This window comes from Physeter macrocephalus, chromosome 11 (assembly GCF_002837175.3).
Source record: "Physeter macrocephalus isolate SW-GA chromosome 11, ASM283717v5, whole genome shotgun sequence".
Lineage (NCBI taxonomy): Eukaryota > Metazoa > Chordata > Mammalia > Artiodactyla > Physeteridae > Physeter > Physeter macrocephalus.
In genome coordinates, this window is record NC_041224.1 from 105,780,374 (window position 1) to 105,805,868 (window position 25,495).

General features: G+C 44.2%; 3 non-coding genes and 1 pseudogene across 3 annotated transcripts; 2 read left to right on the forward strand and 2 right to left on the reverse strand.

Moving 5' to 3' along the window:
- The first annotated feature begins 9,658 nt into the window (after positions 1 to 9,658).
- On the forward strand, positions 9,659 to 21,666 carry LOC102987779 (apoptosis-enhancing nuclease-like; annotated as a pseudogene).
- Positions 9,686 to 9,775, reverse strand: TRNAY-GUA (transfer RNA tyrosine (anticodon GUA)). The gene is given in 2 exon segments: positions 9,686 to 9,721; positions 9,739 to 9,775. It is a non-coding gene; the product is annotated as a tRNA-Tyr (tRNA).
- TRNAY-GUA (transfer RNA tyrosine (anticodon GUA)) lies at positions 12,769 to 12,858 on the reverse strand. The gene is given in 2 exon segments: positions 12,769 to 12,804; positions 12,822 to 12,858. It is a non-coding gene; the product is annotated as a tRNA-Tyr (tRNA).
- A 3,040-nt stretch (positions 21,667 to 24,706) lies between the features above and the next one.
- On the forward strand, positions 24,707 to 24,813 carry LOC112063513 (U6 spliceosomal RNA). The gene has a single exon (XR_002891022.1). It is a non-coding gene; the product is annotated as a U6 spliceosomal RNA (small nuclear RNA).
- The last annotated feature ends 682 nt before the right edge of the window (positions 24,814 to 25,495 follow it).

The following is a 25,495-nucleotide window of genomic DNA, read 5'->3' on the forward strand; positions in this document are numbered from 1 at the left end:
CAGGGAAGCCCCTATGATTTTTATATCTAGAAAATCCTAAAGAATACACCCGCCTTAAAAAACTATTGACGCAAACAAATCAATTCAGAAATGTTGGTGGAAACAAGATCAACATACAAAAATCATTTGTATTTCTGTACATTAACAATAAACAATCCAAAAATTAAATTAAGAAAATAATTCCACCATTTACAATAACATCAGAAAGAATAAAATACTTAGAAATAAATTTAACCAAGGAGATATAGAACTTGTACACTAAAAACTACAAAAGGTTGTTCAAAGAAATTAAAGAAGCCCTAAATAAATGGAAAGACACCCCATGTTCATGAACTGGAAGACTTAATACCATTAAGATGGCATTACTAACCAAAGCAATCTACAGATTCAGTGCAATCCTTACCAAAATCCCAACTGCATTTTTTGCAGAAACGTACATGCTGATTCCAAAATTCTTATGGAATTGCAAGAGACCCCTAGTAGCCAAAACAGTATTGAAAAATAAAAATAAAGTTGAAGGATTCACATTTCTCAATTTAAAAATCTTCTACAAAGCTACAGTAGTCAAGATTATGTGGTATTGACATAAGGATAGGCATATAGGTCAATGAAATAGAACTGAGAGTTCAGAAATGGACCCATATATCTATGATCAATTGATTTTCAACAAGAGTGCCAAGACCATTCAATGGGAAAGGAATAGTCTTTTCAACAAATAGTGCCAGAACAATTGGATATTCACATGCAAAAGAATAAAGTTTAATTCATCTCACACCACATACAAAATGAACTCAGAATGGATAAAAGATCCAAATGTAAGAGTTAAAACTATAAAACTGTTAACAGAAAACATAGGGGTAAATTTTCATGACCTTGGATTTGGCAATAGATTCTCAGATATGACACCAAAAATATAAGCATCAAAAAAAAGTAGGTATATTGGACTTCATCAAAATTATAAACTTTGTACATCAAACAACAGCATCAAGAAATGAATCCCCTTAAAATCTGACAAACTTTCAGGAATTATTTTTCTCCATTTTTTCTCTCTCTCTCTCTCTTTTATTGATTAGAAATACAACTTTTTAAATTGATCCTCAAATGTTTTTTAACTATTCTTTCCTATTTTCTATTAGTAATCATTTGCTTTACTTTCTGGGAGCTTGCTTTTTCTCTATATTATGACATATATTAAAATTCCTGCTATCGTATTTTTTAATTCCTAAGAGTTCTTATTTCTGAGTGAGTTTTTTGGGTTTGGGGTTTTTTTAATATTTTAATTTTATTGGAGTATAGTTGATTCACAGTGTTGTGTTAGTTTCATATGTATAGCACAGTGATTCAGTTATACATATACCTATATTCTTTTTTAGATTCTTTTCCCATATAGGTTATTACAGAATACTGAGTAGAGTTCCCTGTGCTATACAGTTAGGTCCTTGTTGGTTATCTATCTTATATATAGTAGTGTGTGTATGTTTATCCCAAGCTCCTGATTTATGCCTCCCCCCGCCCCCCCCCGAGTGGGTTTTTTGTTTGTTTGGTTTTGGGGTTTTCTGGCAACATCACTTTTTGCCCCATGTCTGCAACATATTATCTCTGAAAACATTAATGACATTTTTTAGAAAAATAAGATGATGTCTTTCCTATGTGGTCACTGTTTTCTCCAAGTTACCCTTTTCTGTTTGTTTCAGACAAATAAAATCACATTAGATGATTTCCCCCAGCAATTATCTGATCCTTGGTTAAATGTTTATATTAAAGAGAGGGAGACTATGTAGCTGTTTGGAAGTTCTGAGTGCATGGATGGTACTTGAATCTGGACCTCACTCTACGGTGACATGGCTGGCTTGTTTTTTAGGAAACACCAATGCCAGTATCTTCAGATCTTTCATTTTGGACTTGTCAGATAACACAAAGAAAATTCTTCAGCTTCCTGTCTAGCTGCCAAATGTGTGGGAGCTAAGTAAGCAACTCAGCAACCAGTACATATACATTTATTTAATCCCCTACTTTCTGTACAGTATTCCTATCTTTGGCAATCAGGAGACCCTCTCTTTTACCTGTGCCAGAAACAAATCATCCAGTCTCCTGTTGGAGTGGGAGAGGGACAACAGTCAGCCTGGGTAGTAAAGAAGTATCTAGAATTCACCTGCTTCTTAAATATTTTTCAATTCTTCTTAATTTAGCCTTCCATTCACCCCACTTCCAAAAATATAGAGGGACTCTATGGAATATATCAAGCTGATTCTTGTTTTTTCTCACTGCTTGAATAGAAATAATCTTTTTCCATCAGTCTTTCCATGCCAGTTACTACTAAATTATCTGCTTTCTATCTTCCAAAATGTTGTTGCTTTGTTTCCTTTCCCATGCTATAGATTTAGTGGAGTTTTGGGAGGGAGAAAATATGGATGCATGTATTTAATCTACCATATTTATGCCCATGTTTACCAATTTCTTTGTTGATCTTTCCTTCTTGTGTCTCAGTCTCTCTTTCCAGGCTCATTTTCTGTACATCTTTTAAATATTCCTTTAATAGAAATCTGTTGGTCATTAACCCTCTCAGTTTTTATTTATCAGAAAATGCCTATTTCACCCCATTCTTGATATTCTTTCTGCATACATAGTTAAGAGTTATTTCCTCTCAACACTGTCTTCAGTCTTCAATTAATACATGTTGGAAAGTCAGCTATCATCTTGTTATTCTTTGTAGGTAATGTCTTTTACTCTGGCTGCATATAAAATCTTCTCTTTGTCACTGATATGCTAGAGTTTCACAATAATGTATATATGTTTCGAATTTTTTAAAAAAATTCCTGCATGGTCAACATTGTGCTTCCTGTATTTGGAATTCAACTCTCATCAGTTCTCTGAATTCGTCACCTATTATCCCTTCAAGTATCCTCTCTTCTTCATTCTGTTTTTTTCTTTAGGACATTATTTCTTATATAGTTTTCATCTCCTTGTGTCTGTTAAATTCTGGGTAACATCTTCAGATGTTTATTTACATTTACTAATTCTCTCTTGGTATGTGTAATTCACTAATTAAATCATTCACTGAGAGTTTTATTTTAATAGTTATATTTTTCATTTTAAAGGCTATAGGTTTTTTTCTTTTGCAAATCTGCATGATAATTTTTATAGTTTCATATTGCTTATTTATTTATATGACCCTTACCTTTTATTTCTTTGAACATTTTCTATTTAGTGATTTTGTGTTGTGTAGCTGAAAACTCCAATATCCGAGGGCTTACTGAGTTTTAAGATTTTTTTCCTGCTGCTTTGTTCCTGTGTGCTGGTGATTTTTGAGTAAGAGTTCTTTTCTGGTTTATCTTTATCTGTGGAGATACAGAGGACCTAAGCTGGGGTGCCCTCCTGATAGTATTTGCCTCTGATTCTGCCTGCAGCCAGGACTACCTATCTTCACACACTTACTTATGTGTTACTGGCTTTTCAAACCATTGAGAGTTATAAGGTAGTTAATATGTGAAATCTAAACGCCTTTGGCCCCATGATAGTTGAGAAATGCAGTTCACGTAATTTCAAGTTTTTAGACACCAGTAGTTTGAGAGTTGATTAAAGATAGTGAAATAGTTTGTGCTTCTCTGAAGTAGAAGATGATAAAGAAAAACACATTTTTTATATGAGCATTCATCTATGTTTAAAAATAATTGATTTTAATATCCTTTTCTTCAGATATTAAAAGTTATTTTCCTAAAGAATCTAAATATTTCACACAAAGACTATAGGATTTTTTAAGGCTTAAATTTTTCTTAAATTTTAACCTTTAGAACTTAAATATTTTATCTGCTAAGTTTTTGGAGAACTCGTTTTCCTAGATGGAATAAAAGCTCCTCAAAAAATAGTTGAAGTAACACACTACTATATATAAAATAGACAACCAACAGGGACCTACTGTATAACACAGGGAACTCTACTCAATATTTTGTAATAACCTATACGGGTAAAGAATCTGAAAAAGAATGAATATATGTATATGCATAACTGAATCACTTTGCTGTGCACCTGAAAATAAACAACATTGTAAATCAACTATACTCCAATAAAATTAAAAAACAAAACAAAATCAAACAAACAAAAAATTGATTGAAGTAGCAGGAATGACATTGCTTTAAAAACGGATGAAAGAAAAAGCATTTGAAATGGTTATCAGTTGTTTTTCTTATTAATTTGTAGGCATTCTTTATATATTGGGGATGTAAATCTTTTGCTGGATATACAAGTACATTCTCCCACTCTGTGGCAGGCCTCTTTACTCACTTAATGGGATTTTTTAAATGAGAAGATCTTAATTTTAATGTAGCCCAATTTATCAATTTTATCCCTCTACATTTGTTTGTGTCTTGTTTAAGAAATGTTTGCCTAACTCAAGGTCATCAGGGTATTCTCTTAAGTTTTTTTAAAGATGTTTTACTGTTTTACATTTCACAATTAGATTTACAACTTACAATTAGATTTATAACTTACAATTAGATTTATAATTCATCAGTGTTGTATGCAATATGTGCTTTGAATCAAGATTCCTTTCCTTCCATTGTAGTAGCTAAATGATCCATTATTATTTATTGAAAAGACAATTATCTCCCTTGCAGTGTAATCTTTGTCACAAATCAGTGGCCAAGTTTGGGTCTATTTCTAGACTGCACTGTTCGGTTGGTATATTTGCCTGTCCTATATCATTACCATCCTAACTAAACTGTTGTGTCTTTAGTCCTCTCTATTTGTCCTTTCCAAGAGTATATTAGCTATTTTGACACTTTGCATGCCCTTATATGCTTTAGAATTGTCTTATCAAGTTTCCCTGCCCAATTATGGAATTTTGATTAGATTTTTAAGATCAGAGATTATTTTGAGGAGATTTGATATTTTTACAATATTGAGTTGTTTAGTCTATAAATGGACTGTCTTTCCATTTATGTAACTTTTCTTTAATTCTCCAATAATATTTTGTATTTTGTGCCTTGAGATTTTGCACGTTTTTAAAGATATGTTTCTAGGTATTTCATTGTTTGATGCTATTATAAAGGTAATCTTTTGAAAATTTAATATTCTAACTATTCTAGTTGATGATGGCATATAGAAATATAAGTAATCTTTGAATATTGACCTTTGATACTGCAAGTGTATTAAAATAACCTATTATCTCTAATAATACAGCTGTAGATTTCTTTTTTCTTTTTTTTGGTGGGGGGCTTTACACAGTGAAGGTTTATTTCTCACTCATATTACAGTCTCATGGGCTGCAGCAATGGCTGAGAGATCCAGGGTCTTCAACATGAGGCCTGCACGTTCACCAAGGGCATTCTAATCTTGTTTCAGTCTCAGACAGAAATCTAGCACCATTTCACCATTAAACACATTGTTAGATGCAACATACAATGAGACTTTTGTTTGTAAATGCACTTTATCAAAAAAATTGCCTTCTGGTTTATTAATAACATTATCATGAGAGACACTGAATTTTATTAAATGAATTTTCTTCATCTTTTAAAATAGTCTTCTTATTTTTTCCTTTGTTCTGTTAGTATGGTGAAGTACACTGATTTTTCTAATGTTAAGTCAATGCTACTTTCATCCAATAGCTCCAATTTTGTCAGATATGTAATAATTTTTATATATGGTTTATTTGATTTGCTGATGTTTTGTTTAGAATTTTTATAGCCATGTTCATGAATGAGATTGACCTGTAATAAATCTTTCTCTTAATATCCTTGTCTGCTTTTGTTATAAAATTCATACTGGCTTTTTCATAAAATGAGTCATTTTCATATATGTGTGGATTTTCTAGTTATTATCACTCTAGATTTTACCTCTCTTATATTTTGACTGAGTAAGTCTTGTCATCTTTTTTCTCTCTCCAGTATCTCGACGCAGATGCTTTCATATGTTGTTTCAACTTTCAGATTTCCTCAGTGATAAGGGTTAGTTTGAATATCTTACTATGTGATTCCCAGAATCTTCTTCATTTGCTTTTCATCACAGAAAACCCTGGACTCTTTACATGGAATCTGTCACCTCTGGTTCTTACCTTAGAAGGAATTATGGACCTTTTTTTATCTTCCAATAAATCAGGTCTTTAGTCATTACTCCAGGGTGTCGTTATTTATCAGAGCCTTCATCTTTCTGGAGCTGATGGTGAAATGCCTCAGGCTAGTAAATAATTTAACATGCTCTAGATGTTGTCCTGTGCAAGGTACTGTGAAAAGCAAGGTGCTGCTGGTACCAAAATAAATATGAGATTTCCCCAGATTTCAAGGAGCTCACTCCGAAAGAGGATATTAAAGTATAATATCAGCATAGCATGATAGGCGGAAAAGTGAAAGTAATTAAGGAGTACCAAAGAGAGAAAGAGGAAGAGGACAAAATTGAGACTTGAGGAGCTAGGAAAAGATTATAAAAGATGATCCTGAAATGAGTAAGAAAGAATGAGAAGGAATTTGATAAAAGAGGAAGTAGAGGGATCAAAGCAGAACGAGCATCTTGTTACCATCCAGTGTTCGTAAACCCAGGAAACATGGCACATTTTGACTGAATCAAAGAGTTTGGGTGGAGGTGGGAATGGGGGGCATTGAACTGATTAAGCTGGTTACTTCAGATGTGATCCTTTCTAAGGCTCCAATATTTTTAATAAAATACTAAGATGATAGGAAGAAAAAGCCACCAGTAAAAAGAGCAGCACTTCCCATCTTCTAGGGCAGTGTTGACCTCCCATTGAGAATGGGTTGTGCTGCAGGGCCTAGAGGCAGGAACTCATTTGCCCTCTTTGTGACTTGGATTCCTGCCCTATTACCTGGCATACAGTGAGAGACAGTGAAGTTGCAACAATGGGAAAACAAGGAGCTTGCCTAGTAAGATACTGCTTGTTTTTTAGGCTTTCATCCCAGGTGTGGCTTCTCAGACGCTGTTCTTCTGCCTTGTAAAAATAAAGGGGGAGCCTTCTGATCCTGAGGAAGATGAGTCACCTTGTTGTATCTTGTGGCTACCAACCTCCAGGACCCCACCCTCCCCTCTTTTAGAGAGTTTTATTGATCTACAATGTACTTAATGATTTTGGCTTGAGCATGCTCTGATATTTAAATAAAGGGACTTTGCCACAAAATGCCCCAAGACATTTCAGTCTGTGTACAATATGGGACTGGCAGGCAGGCAAAAGGTGGACTTGAAAGGATTATACTTCTCATCCTCCATCTTGAAAAGACTGTGATATTTATCCACATTCCCTTACCCACTACTGATTGAAAAACTGTTCCATTTGAGCCAGGTTTTATGTTTCTTGCTTATGGATTTTACATGCAAATGTCATTTTACCCATCTTGGACCACATACTTCTTGATTACTTGTATTAGCATGAGTGTAGAAATGGAGGAGGGTGAAAAAACTTTGGTTTCTAATTAATCTCACTATTGAAAGGTAAACATTTTCATGTATAGCCTATGTATAACTATTTAATTATCACTGGGTATGGCCTGCATAGAGGGTTTTATTGATCCAGGTATCAGAGAGGCAAGACTTTCTGAGAAAGGCTACCTTGGTGGTAAACAGAAGTGATGTTGAGGTTTGAGAAAGAGAGAAGACAATTTCAAGATCTCCTGAACAGAAATTTCCCAATTCCCCATTCCTGACAAATCTGGAAAGGAGGTAAACCCTTATACAACATAAGATTTTTCTCTCCTGGCATCAGCAATGTCTCTGCCTTCTCTGTCAGCTGATCCAAGCCAGGGAGTTGCAAAATGTATGTGCAGAGAAAATGACAGTAGGTGTGGGAATGGATGCAATGGAGGTGATTGTGGAAGTACAAGGACTTTATGAACCTTTCTTCTGCTGGTCATTCTGGAAAAATAATAAACATTTCACGTTAAAAAGCCATGGTGTCTTCTCCAAAAAGACTCACAAGGGATGTTGAGAAATCTTTCCCTTGCTTCTGGGGTGAGCAGCAACTGGAAATCAGGGATATGGTGAGATAAGTTAAAATTCCATGCACAATTATTTGTATCTTCATTTCCTGCTAGTCCTGGACTTCTCTGTATGCTCTAGTGATACCATATATAGTTACACAAAAAATCAACACTCTTCAGGTTTCTGTTTCTTTTCTAATCGTTTTGGATCCACTCCGCTCACCTGATCACAGATCTACTACTCCTCTTCTAAAACTGAGCTGACTACAGTACATTGCCTCTACCATGAGATCTCCCATATTTTCTACTTTGCCCTCCACCCCAGCCTGAATTAAAACTTCCTAAGATTGATTTTAGTTTTAGATTTACATGGAACATTCTATCTACCTCAACTGTAGTTTTCAGCACATTGTATTATAACTGTCTGCTTCCATCTCTGGGTAACCTACAGTCAGAAATACTTTAGGGCAAGACCTATATTTTAACCTCTACATCCCTGGCACAAGCACAATACATGGTACGTATTAGGTGCTTATTAAATGGTTTGTGAACAAAACATACCTGAATACCAATCCTAAAGAGTGGCAATTCTATTGAGTCAACACGACCTGGGTTGATGAGCTAAGAGGATGCAGGACTTACTAGTCCCCTTATTGATGCATACATGCCTTCATTCATAATTCTAAGAACACATTCTTAGTAAATACATAATGGTGTAAGAGATAGAATTACAGGATGTCCAAGAAAGGCCCAATTCCATCACTGGTCTCACTATGTTAATTTCTGCATATGGTGACATTCAAGGCTGGGGTCTCTTTGTGGATACAGAGCAATAGAGTCTTCATATCGATCACCTGTCTGAGCTAAATAATATAAGCAGACTAGGAGATATCATTGCTCATAAAATAGCCAAAAATCTACGTGAGCGCTGGGAAATATTAACAAGACAAATAAACCTGAGGATTCTTAGCAGAAAAAAATCCAGAGATCAGATTGACAGACCACCTAAATAAGACACTGGGAGTAATAATTATCCATTAAACTACAGGGACCAAACAGCTGCATATTTCGGCTTAAATGTCATTTAAAAAGCAGTGAAGATTAACAAATACATTCTCAAAAGGTAAATCCCTACAAATACCACGCTAAGAAGGCAACCGTGGGAGTTTACTACATAGCTGGGTTTCTAAAAATTATAGTTCTCAGGTAAAATAAAATATACCAACAGAAAAAGAAAAAAACATTGAGGAAAACAGACATATACATAAAATGACATGAAAAGTTTCATAGATACATGCCAGGGTTATCCGTGGCCCTCCTAGTGGCCGGTAGGGTTGCAGACATACAGGGCTTGCAGTAAACAGCTCCTCTGGGGCAACCTGTTTGACGGGGACCTGTCCATGATTAGAGAAGCTGTGGTATCAGATAGAGACAGCGCTGTCCTGGGTAGAAGGAGCAAAAGCAAGAGCTGTGGGTGAATAAAAGTATAAAGGGCTTTGGAGATGGGGGGTCGGGGCTGGCTAGTTGCAGCTGCCCGCTAAAGCAGGAGCAATGGGGGCTGCACCGTCTTGCGTTGAAGGGCATAGGTCAATGGATTTCAAGAAGTAGGTGTGTTCCTTGGCGACAGCCCACAGGTGGTTGTGAGGGTGACTCCGGAAGGGTTTTCCTGGCTGAGTTCAGCTGCTGACCTGCTGCAAGGGCCAATTTGCAGGGCTGGGCGCCAGGGGGTGGTGGCGGCCTTCATGACGGGGCAAAAGCAACAAGGCACTTCCTTCGAGCCGGAATCGAACCAGCGACCTAAGGATGTCCACGTGTGTCAGATCTACAGTCCTCCGCTCTACCAGCTGAGCTATCGAAGGGTGCACGCTGACTAGTACTGGGTCCTTCGCTTTTTCTGGAAACGACAGAGGCCAAGGCTCTGGAAGGCCCTGGGTGCAATATGCCCTAGGTTAGTTGGAAGCCCCTTGGCAGGGAGCCGTGCACACGCCGAGGATCCGTGGTAGCCAGGCATCCCAGGGAGGCGATTTTCAGAATGCCTGGGCCCGGGCCACCACCTGTTGACTCATTTTCTCTCCCCTGGACTCTTTCTACAGGGAGAGACCAGGACGACAGCCCTCGGTGGCCAGAAAGCCGGTAACAGGGTGAAGGGAGGGGGGGCGCTGGTGAAACCCAAATGGATGAGTGGGTCGGGTGGGGGCGGGCTTGCGGAGGGAAGCAGGGGAGAAGAATGCACCACCAGGCAGGCAGGGTCGCTGAAGGGCCCTCGAGGAGTTTCTGAGCTCGCCCCCTGCCCCACCCAATCACATACCCGCCCCCTGGTGCTGGGGCATCATCACCCCCACCATTTAACCTCGACCCCACCCTGTTGCCCACCGTGAGCTGGGCTCGCTTTTCCACGCAGTGAGACTTCCTGGAAGTGAGGGACTTGGCTCGCGTTCTCTTCCCACAGACCAGGATTACTCTGGCAGAGGCGGCTGCTCCCTGAAGCAGCTCAAGATTCTGTGGGCTTCCTGGACAGGCAGAGCACAACGCTGTCCAGGTCGGACCTCTTGCCCTCGCTCCGCGTCTTTGACAAACGTTTCAGATCCCATCTGGTGCGTGCCTGCCACCTGACACCACGCGCTCACCCACCCAGCTCAGGTCGCGCAGAAGTACGGCAAGCCACAGCCAAGTCACCTGCCCTCCGATGCCTGTGTCACCACCCCTGATCGGGAGACTGGCAGGTCTGCACCTGCGAGAATGAGAATGAGGGCCATGTTTGCGGAGGTCCCCTACTGCCTGCTGTGAGGCCCCAGACAGGAGGAGGTGGCCGTGCCGGGGCTCACCGGGGTGTGTCCAAGTCACCAGAGTCCACCTCCCAACCACGGGCACACCCTCCACCCCTGTTATATCCCCCAAACACCAAAGCTAGTTCCCCCAAACCTGGGAACCTCCAATTCCCATGGCGGGTGGAGGGCATGGGCACATCCAATGGAAGCCTTAGAATCTCTCTTTGGTCCCTGTCCGCTGGTCTCTGCGGATGGTGACATTCGAGGCTGGGGAATCTTTGTGGCCACAGAGCAGTAGGTTCCTCCTGAAGGGCTCCTGTGGGAAAGCAGTGGCACTGCCCCCTGGACCCTGGAAACTCCACAGCCCCAGGCTCAGATCCTCTGGGTCAGCAGTGGGGCAGTGGGGAAGACTGCTGCTGCAGAGGAGACCTGAAGACGAAGATATGCGGGAAACACAGTCTGGATGCAGAGGCAGAACCCGAAGCAAAAAGGAGCTCGTGGCCGCAAGGGTCAGGGGAGGGCAGCGGCTGGGCCCCAGGGCCTGCAGAGAGGCACACTCCCATCACGGTTCCTCTGACAGTGCTTTCCAACTGTATCTCCAGCCTTTGGAAGTTTCCCTCCCACAGGAGAGAAAAGAGCAAGGGCCACTCCTTGGCTTTCCTCTCTGCACCCACATGCCCTGACAACCCTCCCCCAACCAGCACCATCCCTGAAACCCGGCTCAGTGGCGGTGGAGGGAGGAGGGTGTGGAAGGCTGTAGTCTCAGGGGTCCAGCACTTAATTCAGCCTACCTGGTCAGAAGGCACAAGCCAGTGGCCTGCGTCAGGAGAACAGTTGGTGTGCCCCTCCAGGATCACACATCCGGCCACCAAGCCCCACTCCCTGGCCCTTTCTGCCCCCTGCCTTCAGCCACCATTATCTGGACCCCCACCCCGGCCTTTTCCTACTCTCAGGTCTCTTTCTCAGGTCTCATCCTTTCCTTTTGCTCACAAACTCCCTCTCCCCATCTCCCCCTCTCCCTTGCAGTCGCTCTCCCTCTGTCTCTCTCGGTCTCTATCTTTATCTCTGTCTCTATTTCTCTGTCTCTCCACCAGAAGTAGCAGGGGAATTGGTGCAGAATCTGTACAATTGTACAGAGTGTGAGCAATCGTTGCTCTTGCAGAAGGAACTCAAACCTTCCTACAGCAGCAAGAACGGGGGTGAAATTTCGAGGAATTTGAAGTTTTCCCGTGGCCTCGGCGTTGTTCTCTGACTGACAGGAGACCTGAATGGGGCCTCTGAAGTTTTCATCGTGACTTCAAGCCTCCTCCCCTGTCCTGAGAGCCCTGGTGTCTTTTGCTCCTGCCAACGCCAGCAGCTCTTGATGCAGGCGCGCAATTGGCAATGGCTTGGCAAATCTCAGGGTGGCAGTCCTGTCCCACAGTACATAAAGCAAATGGTGAAGGTTTTCTGTCTCCCTAAGTCTATATATTTATGATCATTCAAGAGAGACACAGAAAGAGAGAACGGGTTCGAGAATGAGGGAGAGAGAGAGACAGTTGGAGAGAGGGATGGACAGAGATACACAGAGACTGTGGTTGGGCTAGACAGACGAGAGAGGCCATGGACTAACCTAGAACTAGGCAGAGTAGGAAAGGGAAATTGAGTGGGAGGGTTTTCAAGAAGAATGCCTTGGTTGTCCGTGACCCATGTGATGGCCCGTGTGCTGGTCGGCCTCCAGGGCTCACGGTGGGCAGCTCCTGTGTGGCCACATGTTTGTCAGGGATCTGTCCACGTTGAGCAAAGCAGTGGTGGCACAGCGGGCACTTCTGTCCCCGAGGAGAGGTGCGTGAATAAGAGTTTAAAGGACTTGGGAGGTTGAAGGGGCTGGTTGGTTGGGGCAGTCTGATAAGGCTACTAAGGGTGTTTTTGGCTGAGAGGCATGTGTCTCTGGATTTTGGGGAAGAGACAAGTGGCTCCAGAAGGGCTTTGTCGGCTTTCTCCTGTGAGAATGACGATGCTCTTGTATACAGTGCAAGGGGAAGAGGCAAGGCTGCACTAGGCAGTGGTGGGCTTCACGATGGGGCAAAAGCATCGGGGGCACTTCCTTCGAGCCGGAATCGAACCGGCGACCTAAGGATATCCACACGCGTCAGGCCTACAGTCCTCCGCTCTACCAGCTGAGCTATCGAAGGGTGCACGCTGGTAAGTGCTGAGTCCTTCCTTTTTGCAGAGACGACTGAATGGCCCCAGGTACAACAGGCTTTTGGTTGGTTGGAAGGCCCCTAGGCAAGGAGCGGTGCATATGCTGGCTCCGTGGTTGTCAGGCATCCTGGGGCGGCAATTTTCAGAATGCCTGGGACTGGACAGTCACCTGTTGACTCATTTCTTCTACCCCCCACTCCGCCCTGTCCCTTTTTCTACACGGAGTGAGAGGATGACGCCCATCCCAGGCCAGAAAGCCGGCAAGAGGGTGTGGGGAAAGGGGACATCGGGCAAACGGATGCGTGGGTTGGTTGGGGGCGGGCTTGCGGAGGCATGGAGAGCAGAAGAACGCAGTCCCCAGGGCCACAGAAGATCCCTTGAGGAGGAGCACAGCCTCTAAGCCCCTCCCCCCATCCCACCCCATCCCTCGCGCCCGGTTCTGTACCCCCCTCACCTCGCCACTTACTCAAGACCGGGACCGAGGTGCCCACGTAGACCTAGTCTTACTTTTCCGCGCAGTGAGGCTTTCTGGGATGTGATGGAGAAGGGATGTCGGGATGTCAGGCCAGGCGGGCCGGGGGTGGAGGGAAGGGGGTGGGGGACGACGACGACACCACGCCCATAGGTACCCATCGGCCCGGCCCGCTGCGGCCACAGCCTACGGACTTGGATCCCCTCTTCTGCCCACAGCGCAGAATTTTTTTCAGTAGCTGTTTCTCCAGCGTCCATCTTCCACTGCCTGCACCCTTCAGTTCCCTTCCTTCAGCCTGCTTCGTTTTCCCCACCTCCTTCCTGCTACCAGGTGTATTTCTGATCCCTGAGACTGTGTTTTTCTCTCAAACTTTTCCCCTTCTTGTATATCTGTGTCTGTTTCTCACTTTCTTTCTATCTCTCAGGGTGTCTGGCTCTCTTTTTTGATTTTTTGGTCTGATTTTTCTCTGAAACTTTTTTTCACTGTTTCTTTCTTTGTTTCTCTGTATGTCTCTTTCTCTTGCTTTTTGTCTCCCTTTTTTTTCTATATTTCTATTTCTATATCTCTATGGCAGAATTTGCAGTGTATTTGTTCCTGATGCACCTAGTTTCAGCAGTCATTGCTCTTTCAGGTGGAACTAACACTTTCTGGGTGCAATGAGAGCAGTGTATAGGGCAATAGATATTATCTGAAGTGCAGGCTGATAGAAGCCAGTGGGAAAATAAAGGGAGAGGTCCAGAAGTTTAGGAATAGTTATCCTGGATGTGTTTTTAATTATGTATGCTCAGATTCTCTTGGGCTTTTGCTGCAAGTTTCTTTTACTCTCCAATTTTGAAGATATCTTTAATGGCAATCAAAGAAATTTTGCTAGGATGAAACTTACGTATCCCTGGATTTAATTATTAATAAAGTAGTACACCGATTGTAACAAAATGTATTATACCAATGCAATTTGTCATTAGAAGGGAAAATAGTGGAAGAGGAGCAGTGAGAACATATATATGAGAACATTCTTGACACTGTGCTCAATTTTCTTTTACAGAAAACTGCCTCCAAACAGAAACAGTATTAACTGAAAAATTAATAAATTGATTTTGTCCATGTATATTCATCTATGTGTATACAACTGCTGGAAAGAATGCTCTTGGGTAAGCGATAAAGGATGGCATCTAGTGCACAGTTAGAGGGGATGGTCTTAGCTAGGATCTTGGATAGGTCATCCACAGTAACAGGAGGAATAAAAGTACTCAGATGCCTGTAAATGGGTACCTTGTAGATGTTCTCCTGTGAATGCTTCTGTTTTCTTAGTGAAATAGAAAGCTGAGAGTGAGAATGTATGCTGAGGTATTGCTATTTTGAAGACACAAAAGAAGGGATGAAAGAGTAGAAGAGAAGGTATTGAGAAAAGTAGTAAGATTGTTATGCATATGCACTTGAGATTATTGTCATGAATTTAAATTGAGACCATTTCAGCATCATTGGGTTTCTCTTCATTCTAGTTCAGCTAGGTGAGGGCACGTATTGAATGCTTACATTAAAATAAAGATTGCTATTTTGTTAAGTGAGTTTTTCTAAGCAAAAGAGGGACGATCATATTCAGACCCCTAGATCAAGAATTCAGCCAGGAACTTGAAACTTCTCTTGGTGATTCTTTTAAGGACATGGGCCATCTTCGTTCCTTCACCACCTCCTGAAGGTGCTCTCTCCTTTGCCTAAAGGTGCTCTCTCCTACTAAAGGTGACCTCTCCAAAGGCACAGTAAGAAAGGGGCAACTCTTTGATTCAACCTGGGTTTCAATGGACATCAAATTCCACCCATCCACTCTCTGGGACTCCCAAAATATGGGCAAAGATCCAAAGTACACTGTACTTACAGTTCAAGCAGTGAAATGTCTAATAGGAGTTCAGATGATGGGTTAAAATATTCTCGGGATCTTTGAGAGCAAACTGTAGGGGCAGTGAGCTAATTTTCCAAGTTAGTTGTCAAAGATGCTTGATTCAAGTCTGCAAGAATTGAAACATCTCCATCATCCCCGGGCCATTGCCTTTTTGCTGAGTCACATCTCGGGACAGTCTCACTCAGACCCTCTCTGTCCTTCTCACTTCCTGGCAGAGAAAGATGCAGAGGGAAGGGTAGGAGCTCCATTGGGAGATCAGAAATAGGGCTTGGACATGAGGAGGCAGAAACGTCCCAGAGCAAACAGACCAGTGGGCAGCTGAGGACCCGAGGGGCTGATTCTAAGGTCACTGATGTACTCCAGCAACAGTACAGACCCAAGGGCCTGCACCGGCCCTCTTGCCAAAGGAGTTAACTCTTGAAGGTCGCTTATAGACTGGGCACAAAGCTTCTGTGAGTTTCCATTATGAGGAAAAAAATGTAAATAAAATAAATAAAAACAAACAAACACCACTCCCTGTTTTCTCCACCCTTTTATCAGTCTCCTGTCGCATGTGACAGCTTCCTCTTCTGGGGTTACACACGTACTTAAAACTTCTCTTTCTTACCTAACCCTATCCTCCTGATGAACTTCATCCTTTAAGACTTATCAACATTATCAAAACTTACTAACTGGCAAAACTTTCCCAAGCCCTATCTGGCCGGAATACAGGAACCCACTTGCCTTGAATAGTCTGACCTGAACCTCACTCTGGTACACTCAGTCACTCATCTCAGTCCCAAACCGAGGACTAGATTAGTATTCCCGTTTTAGAACTCGGTTCTGCAACAGGCAAAGCTGTTGCTTAGCAGCGGTGGGCTTCGAACGCCCCACCCAGAGAGACTGGAGCCTCATTCCAGTGCCTTAGACTGCTCGGCCATGCTACTTGGTGTTATGTGATATTGCCTATTCTTTCCCATACTACCTACTTTCTTTTACATTTCAGCTGTGCTCTATAGCATGTGTTCTCAAAGTCCTAACTTTATACCTCAAGAGCAAGTGGAGGAAGGGTTCAGGGAACAGCAGAGGCTTATCACAAAAACTTACTTTCCTCATCGGCTCTGAATTTTTCATCTTCCACCCAGTGCTTAAATGGGAAGAACTTAGTGGATGAATAATGAGTGAATTGAATCTGTGCCACACACTAGGCTGTGGGCCTTCTGTAGGTGTTACTATGTTTTATTCTTTTAGGCTTCCTCTCAGTCTCGCCACAAATTTCTTAGGAAGACAAACGACGGCTGATGCTAATTAAAGCCACAAAAATCCTATCTTCGAAGGAGCATGACTTATCAAATGGCGTTTTAGAGCATTTGCAAATGCTTGAGCACCTACTTAAAGCTGGAATCTAACCAACGACCTAAGAATGCCAACGGAGCTCTACAGCGCCGCCCCCCTCCCCCATTTTACCAGCTGAGGCATCAAAGGATGCACACATGTGGCTCTGCTGAATTATTTCTTCAGAGAAGGAGAAGCCTCTCACATGGTTTTATAATCTATTCCTAAGACACCTGGAGATGTCTTCTGCTCTCATAGAGAGCAGAGGCTCACGTCTTTGGAATTTGACGGTTTTAGGACCTTAGGGGTCGCCCAGGTCGCCACGTTGACATCTCTGCGTTACAGATCCACCCTCTTGTTGCTCCGGAACTTGTGCGGGGGGCGGGGGGTGGGTGTCGATGTGAGCAAGCAGAAGGCAGCGCTCAAGTTCCCTGTTGACAAATTCTGCTCTCCTGGTGGAACTGTCAACGCACCGTGGAGAGCTCTGCCCGGGGCTCCTGAAGGATCTCCGTCTCTAGGTCTCCCTCCTAGCCCAAGGACACAACGTGCTCATTTCTCCGAGAAAAACGTTTTGTTTTGTTTTTTCACAACTCACACACACACACTGTATTTTATTTTTACAAGAGATAAATAAACTGACACCAAGCATTGTAAATGGATGACCACAACAAAAGCAACAATGATTGCAATTACCGAATATGAAACACACTCATACTATGTCATAATATTGACATTCAGTAATGTCAGTCCAGTAATCCTCCAGTAATTCAGTCCAGTAATCCTCCACTGTAACAGCTCCTTTACTTTGCAGTGAAAATTGATTTGTATACTTTTTGCCTCCGAGTCCTTGTGGGATTTTTTTTTTCTTATTCAAACAGAAAGTCACAAAAATTATAATCATCCTCATCAGCTCACTCAGTCCCATGTAATTAATTTTTTTATCTTGATCTTTTGTTAGCCCTTTTATGAATTCATCAGTTTTCCATTAGAGTTCTGAAAATGCTTATTCATTCAGTTCAGCAGTATAGTCAGTTACCAGAAACCTGTACTTGTCAGAGCCTTTTCCATGAATTCCTTGAAGATGAAACCCTTTTACAGAAAAACATTTTGGTGATAGAAGTCCTGCAGCTCCACAGAGGCCTGACTGGGGCTTCCCATCCTGGCAGCTGCCCCCTCCCACCAGGCAGTTTTTACTATCACAGAATATTCTGTCCTCATGCACAGATCACCTTCGTTTAACGGCCGACACCATTTTTCAGAAGATCATTCAGGGTCCTTCAGGTTTTTAACCTGGCACATCACATCCAAAATAATAATTAAATTCCTAAAGCAGTAGTTCTCAACCCCGGCTGTACAGGAACTTAAAAAAATTCCGATGTGGAGGCCACACCCTAGACCAATTACATCAGAATCACTATGGGTGTTATCCAAGCATCAACGTTTTGTAAAGTTTCCCAAGTGCAGCCAACATTAAAAAAATAAAATAAAAAAAAAATAGTCCAGTGCAGGAGGGTATTCCAACAAGCCTGCTCTAGTCCTTTTTTAAGGAAATCTCACTTGTTCTGCCTGTCAAGTCAAAACCTGCTTGGCCTGCAGCTCTTTCTCTGGACACCTCCTGGGACACAGCCAAGAAATGTCATTGCTGGGTTCAATGCTTGGATGGCAGCCGCCAAATGCCGCCTGGCTACTGTTGTCAGATCATGGAAAAGATAGCGTGCTCTACATCTTACCAGTTACTAGACTTTCAATAAAAACAAGGTAAGGTTGTTATAGATTATAACGAGGAACCACATATAAGAAGGGCTCTTCCCCAGTCCCTCTAAATTCCTGTCTTTCAGTCCCGTTCTTTGACACGTCTCAGGATGATCCAGGGCTTCTAACTCCCTTATTCCCACCCACACACCTGAAGTGAGCTCTGGACTTAAAGCCTTAGTACTAGGAGCAAATATATCCCCGAAATGACACCTGAGAATAGGCTTTCCGGTTCATGATTGCGCGGATCCTAAATCGTTCATTTAACCGTCAGAGGCTGTCTTAATCAACATAGTCTAAAAGTACTGGCTTCTCTTTGACCTTTGACATGGCTTATAGAAGAGATGAGACAGAGATGCTGCTCCCAGAGCCATTGCGCTCTTCCCAAAGCTAATGCCCAGGAACTGGGGAGAATGTTCGGGGGCGGGGAACCTTGGAGGAGGGTCTGGCACCAGTCTCAGAGCCGTCTGCACCGACACTGGAGATTTTCTAGGTTAGGAGAGAGATGTGGGTATTGTGCCTCAGCGGTCCCCAACCTTTCTGGCACCAGGGACCGGCTTCGGGAAAGACAATTTTTCCACGGCGGGGGGTTGGGGGATGGTTGAGGCGATACTGGGGAGGCACAGAAGCAGCTTCGCTCGCCCGCGGCTCACCTCCTGCTGTGCGGCCCGGGTCCTAACAGGCCGCGGACCAGTCTACAGCTGGGGGCTGGGGACCCCTGTTGTACAGGACAAATCACGTGTGAGGGGGTGGCGGCGCGGTGTTATCAGGGGCTTTGTCCAGACTTAGCTGCGCAGGCGGCATTCACACAGATTGTGTTTCTGCTTCGCCTGGGGCCTTGTCTTCTGGTGTGATAGCCCCCGGAGAGCGAGTTGCGATTACCTGAGCCTAGGGACAAGTATCTCCTACTTCTTCCTTCTGCCAGTTTTGTTGGCTGTGGATCAACAAAATGAGTCTCTCTTAGAAGAATACAATAAGGAGACGCCGTAACTCAAAGGTTAGTGCACCAGGCAGGAGCTAAGATGCGAAGTCCCCATGGGCCCTAGCTGTTGCACTTTTTATACTCTCCGATGTATTTACCAGACCAAGAAAACTTCACTGGTGAATTTTAACAAACATTTCAGGGAGAAATAATGCCATTTATACACAACTTCTTCCAGAAAAATTAAAGGGGAGGTAATAATTCCCAACTCTTTCTATGAGGCCAGCATGTTTTTGGCATCAAAACCAAAGACACTACAAAAGAAAGAAAACTACAGACCAATATGTCTCAAGAACATAGAAGCAAAGGAACTTAGCAATACTTTAGCAAGTTGAATCAATGGTATATAAAATAATAATACATCAAGATTAAAGTAAAGTGGGCTTTATCCCCGAAAAGCCAAGTTGGTTTATTATTCAAAGTCAGTTAATGTAAGTCATCATAGTAACAGATTAAAAAAAAGAAAAATCATAGGATCTTACCAAAAGATGCAGACAAAGCATTTGACAAAGTACACATTCATTACTGACACAAACTCTCAGCAAATAAGGAAAAGAAGGGAACTTCTTCAATCTGATAAAGGGCATCTATGAAAAACTTCCAACTAACATCAACTTAATGATAAAAGACTGAATGTAGGGCTTCCCTGGTGGTGCAGTGGTTGAGAGTCCGCCTGCTGATGCAGAGGACATGGGTTCGTACCACGGTCCGGGAAGGTCCCACATGCTATGGAGCGGCTAGACCCGTGAGCAATGGCCGCTAAGCCTGTGCATCCGGAGCCTGTGCTCCACAACGGGAGAGGCCACAACAGTGAGAGGCCCGTGTGTCGCAAAAAAAAAAAAAAGGAGTATATATATATATATATATATATATATATATATATATTCTAGAAGGAATCAGTAACACAATAACTGAGGCAGAAGAACGGATCAATGAGCTGGAAGACAAAATGGTGGAAATAACTGCCAGGGAGCAGCATAAAGAAAAAAGAATGACAAGAATTGAGGACAGTCTCAGTGACCTGTGGGACAACATTAAATGCACCAACATTCAAATTATAGGGGTCTCAGAAAAAGAAGAGAAAGAGAAAGGGTCTGACAAAATATTTGAAGAGATTATAGTCAAAAACTTCCCTAATATGGGAAAGGAAATAGTTAATCAAGTCCAGGAAGCACAGAGAGTCCCATACAGGATAAATCCAAGGAGAAATGCGCCAAGACACATATTAATCAAACTATCAAAAATTAAATGGGCTGAATCTGGAGGTGCCCCATGCAACAGAAAGCCCACACCCAGGGAATCTGCTGGGCCCTTGCCCAGCAAGTATGTGGCTATCGACTGTGAGACAGTGGGCACGGAACCCCGAGCGCGGGTGAGTGAGCTGGCCCGCTGCTCTGCGATGAGCGACCACGGCGAGGTCCTCTACAGCAAGTACGTCTGGCCTGAGATGCCCATCATGGACTACTGCACTCTCTGGAGCGGCATCACTGGGCAGCACATGTGCAAGGCTATCTCTTTCCAGGTGGCCCAGAAAGAGATCCTGAAGCTCCTGAAGGGCAAGGCGGTGGGAGGCACGTGCTGCACAATGACTTCCAGGTCCTCAAGTACGTCTACCCTCGGGGCCAAACTCCGGATACCACTTATGTCTCCAACCTCCTCAGCTAGTCCAGCCTCAACACCCAGACCCAGGTCTCTCTTAAGGACCTGGCCCTGCAACTATTGCCCAAGAAAATCCGGATGGGCCAGCATGGACACTCATCAGTGGAAGATGCCAGGACAGCCATGGAGCTCTGTGACTGAGCAGGACCCTATGGGGCCTTCCCCTCATCCTCTGCTTTAGCTCCTCTCTGAAGTACCTAGATAACAGTATTTGATGCACATTTTCAGAGTTGTTTTACAGAAGTGAAAACCCCCCACCAAATGGAAGATGTTAACTACTTGATGACCATGAGCCTATAGTCCCAGGCCTCCTGGAGCCTAAGGACTAATAATGTTAACCCCTGTGACACCGCCCTGTTACCTCACCATCAGCCAATCAGAGAATTGTGCATGAGCTGATCACATACCCTGCGGCCCCCCTCCCTCACCTGGCCTTTAAAAATGTTTTGCCGAAACGCTTCGGGGAGCTCGGGCTTTTGGGCGCCTGAGCCACCTGTCTCCTTGCGTGGCCCTGCAATAAACCTTTCTCTGCTGCAAACTGCGACGTTTCGGTTTGTTTGGTCTCACTGTGTGTTGCTGGGCACAGGAACTTGGGCTAACAGCTCTACCGGCTGGTGGAGGTGCAGCGGGAACAGCAGGAGGCCAGCAGCTTCCGGACCCACCCTGAGGACAAAGAGCCTTTGAGCAGCACGGACATGGAACAGTATATGGAGGACCAGTAGTGGCCTGAGGACCTGGCCCAGGGCACCAGCAGAGGAACGGAGGAGGAGGCACAAGGCAGAAGGGAGTGAGGAAGGAGAGGCTCCCTTGGGGAGTGGGGGCCAGGAGAGAGGCTGGGGCAGGATGCTGCCAGCTGCCCCCAGGGTCTACAGAGTTGGGACCGTCTGTACCCTGAGCTCCTCCTGCCCACAGCACAGCCCTCCGCGCTCCAGGGCTGTTGTCAGCCCTTTCTCCCCAAATCCTGTGATTTTGCTAATGGCACTTTATAGACATGATGAAAATGTCCGGTGGGCTAGCTGCTAGAGCCCAGCAGGAGTAGGGAATGTACCAACACATGGTCCCAGGCTGTCATTCTAAATGTCTCCCTCCCTGGGGAGGTGGGTAGGGGTGTCAATAGCTAAGAGTTTTCTTATCTCAACTCAGTGACCTCAGTGTCTCACAGTCGATAGCCCCATACTTGCTGGGCAAGGGCCCAGCAGATTCCCTGGGTGTGGGCTTTCTGTTGCATGGGGCACCTCCAGATTCAGCCCTTGGACACACTCCCTCATACTGTGGGTAGCTTCCTTGCCTGGCGGTGCCTCCAACAGCGTGGGTGGTGCGGAGGACCCTGGCTCTGGGAATGTGCTCAGCAGCCCCTGCTCCTGCAGCAAGGCCTTCTGGGCCATGAACCGCTGGTGCTGTCTGCTCTTCCTCTTGTGTTTCCGCCAAAGCACATTCTTGGCATTCGGGCTGGCCAGGGAAGGGCACAGACACTGGGCTGACTCAGGAGATTCCCGGGGTACCATTCCAAGCAGCTCACCATTGATGGAAAGGGAGGCCTGGGAGGTAATCTACCACTGGGGCAGCACCCTGAAGCTCCGCGAATCTCCTCACGCTTCTGCGTGCTGTCCAGGCAGCCAGGCAGCTCCCACATGCCCCAGGCTTTCATGTTTTCTTGGAAAAGAATTTCAGCTTTACTTCTTTGTTTAAACACAGATGCTGGATGCCTTCTATTTCATTTTTTTTTCTTTATTTATTGGGCAAAAATCTCTAGTACAATGTTGAATACAAGTGATGAAAGCAGATGTCCTTGTTTGCTCCTTGTCTTACAGGGGAAACATTCAGTCTTTTTTTTTTTTTTTTTTTTGCGACACACGGGCCTCTCACTGTTGTGGCCTCTCCCGTTGTGGAGCACAGGCTCCGGATGCACAGGCTTAGCGGCCATTGCTCACGGGTCTAGCCGCTCCATAGCAATGTGGGATCTTCCCGGACCGTGGTACGAACCCATGTCCTCTGCATCAGCAGACGGACTCTCATCCCGTTGTCACCATCTGCCTTTTCCTTCAGAGTCATTTTCCAGAGAAGAAATATGCCCTGAAGCTATAGCGTGAAGGCCACTCAAGGGTCATTTTATCCCTTTCTCTCAGAACTGGAACTCTGGTTGTAGCCATTGTAGGAACTGCTAGGCTACAATGGAATAGCAGAGCCTACAGGCTCATGGGGAGCTGGGTACTCCCATGGTGCCACCAGAAGTCACCAGGCGCTATTCTGGGAGGAGCGAGAGCAGATAAGCTTTGGGTGGAGACTGGCATATTTATCTTGACCTGAATCAGGCATTCTTCCTGCCCACCCAGCACTAGGCTCTCTTAAGCAAAGGCCTGAGAAACAAGACAGCAATTTGAATTCTGGGACCCCTGTGCAGAATTGCCCACGATGACCTTTGTTTATTGAAAGCAAGGCCACAGGTCTGTAGGGGAGCAGAGTGCCGGTCTACTGGGGCTGGGCCAGGCATTGACAGCTGTGCAGTTTTGCCTGCACTCAGGTGGGCGCCCCCAATCACTGCAGTGGCTGGGTTTTCTCCAAATTTCTAAAAGTGTTCTCTGTCAGAATTCATCCCCTACCCCTCTTTCCTAAGGGGCAATTTTGGGGTATGAGGTAATGAAGAGCTCAGGTCACACAGAACCTGAGCCCCATCTTAAGAGCTTTGAGACTTAGGCAAGTATGTGACTTCATTCTTGAGTCTCTTCCCTCACCTGTAAAGTGGGGATAATGATACAACTACCTCACGAGGCTGTTTTGAAGATGAAGTACTAAGTGCTTGGCACAGTGCCTGGCACATAGTGAGCCGAGGGTGAAACTGAGTGAGGCCCTGTGGGGCTCCCGGGCACGGAGGCCTCTTCTGTCCCCTGTTTCTTGTAGGCAAGACTCCAGCCTCCAGGACCTTCCCTCAGTTCCAAAGGGCAGATTCCAACAGTTGCTAATCAAGGGAGGAGCAGCCAAGAAACCACCTGAGGCCACATTAAAGAACCAGAGGAGCTCATCCAGATTAGGGGACCGACCACCTGAGACGAGATGAAGGGAGCGCAGGCCCTGCTCACCCCTGACCTTGTCAGAGACCCCGCCCTTGAACCGTTGCTATAAAACTTCTCCAATCCTCCCGGGTTGGGACACATAGTTTTCAAGGACAGGAGCCCACTGTGTCCCTCTTTGCCTGGCAAGGCGGTAAGGCTATCCTTTTCTACTTCACCCAGAACTCTGTCTCTGAGATTTGATTCGGCACCGGTGTACAGAGGCCGAGCTTTCAGTAGTAAGGTCAGTGAGAGCAGCTGTTTTTTCCTTAAGGATTAGTGTTGGACTCTTCTGGATAACACCTGAACATGCCCTCGGGTTGAGTGGCTTTGGCCTAGACAGAACTCTTCTAGCAGGTGGGGCACAGACCTCTGAGGACAACGTGCGGGGTTCCGGGCTCTCGCTGTTCCTGTGCTGCATGGATTTCCAGTCAGTCTGAGCAAAGCGGCAGGGCCAGGAAGGGAGAGACACTACTGAAACCACACACCTGCGAACTCAGGACTACAAGTTGTTCCGGGAGCTGACCGAGTCACTGACTGCTGCTGGCCTGGCTCCAGGACTTCGTTCTATATTCCTTGAAAATCTGTAGCTGACACCACACTCACAGCTGAGCAGTAGCTTCAGTTCTTTCGTCTGTGGGTTGATGGAGGATGGAGCTGTTAGCAGTGGGGAAATGTACTGGGTTTAAAATGTTCTGGAAAAAAACTCAATTGGGTGCTTGCTTCAGCAGCACATATACTAAAATTGGAACGATACAGAGAAGATTAGCATGGCCCCTGTGCAAGGATGACACGAAAATTCGTGAAGCGTTCCATATTTTGGGGAACATATGTATATGTATAACTGAGTCACTTTGTTATAAAGCAGAAACTAACATACCATTGTAAAGCAATTATACTCCAATAAAGATGTTAAAAAAAAAAACTCAATTGGAAAAGTGAAAAAAAGACATGAAAGCCTATGTAAAAATCCTATGGAATCTAAAGAAAGCTATAACTAATAATTGAATCTAGAAAAGTTGTAGAATACAAGATTAATATTGAAATTAATTGTATATATTACTGTTTATACCATATATACAAACAGAGAGAGTGTATAGCATATGTATGTGTATATCTAGCAATGAACAATCAGAAATCAATTTTGGGGCTTCCCTGGTGGCGCAATGGTTAAGTAATCCACCTGCCAATGCAGGGGGACACGGGTCTGAATCCTTCTGAATCCTGATCCGTGAAGATCCCACATGCTGTGGAAAACTAAGCCCGTGTACCACAACTACTAAGCCTGTGGTCTAGAGCCCGCAAGCCACAACTACTGAGCCTGAGTGCCACAACTACTGAAATCCGTGTGTCTAGAGCCCATGCTCCACAACAAGAGAAGCCACCACAATGAGAAGCCTGCACACCGCAACGAAGAGTAGCCCCTACTCGCCGCAACTAGAGAAAGCCCACAAGCAGCAACAAAGACCCAACACAGCCAAAAATAAATAAATAAATAAATTTA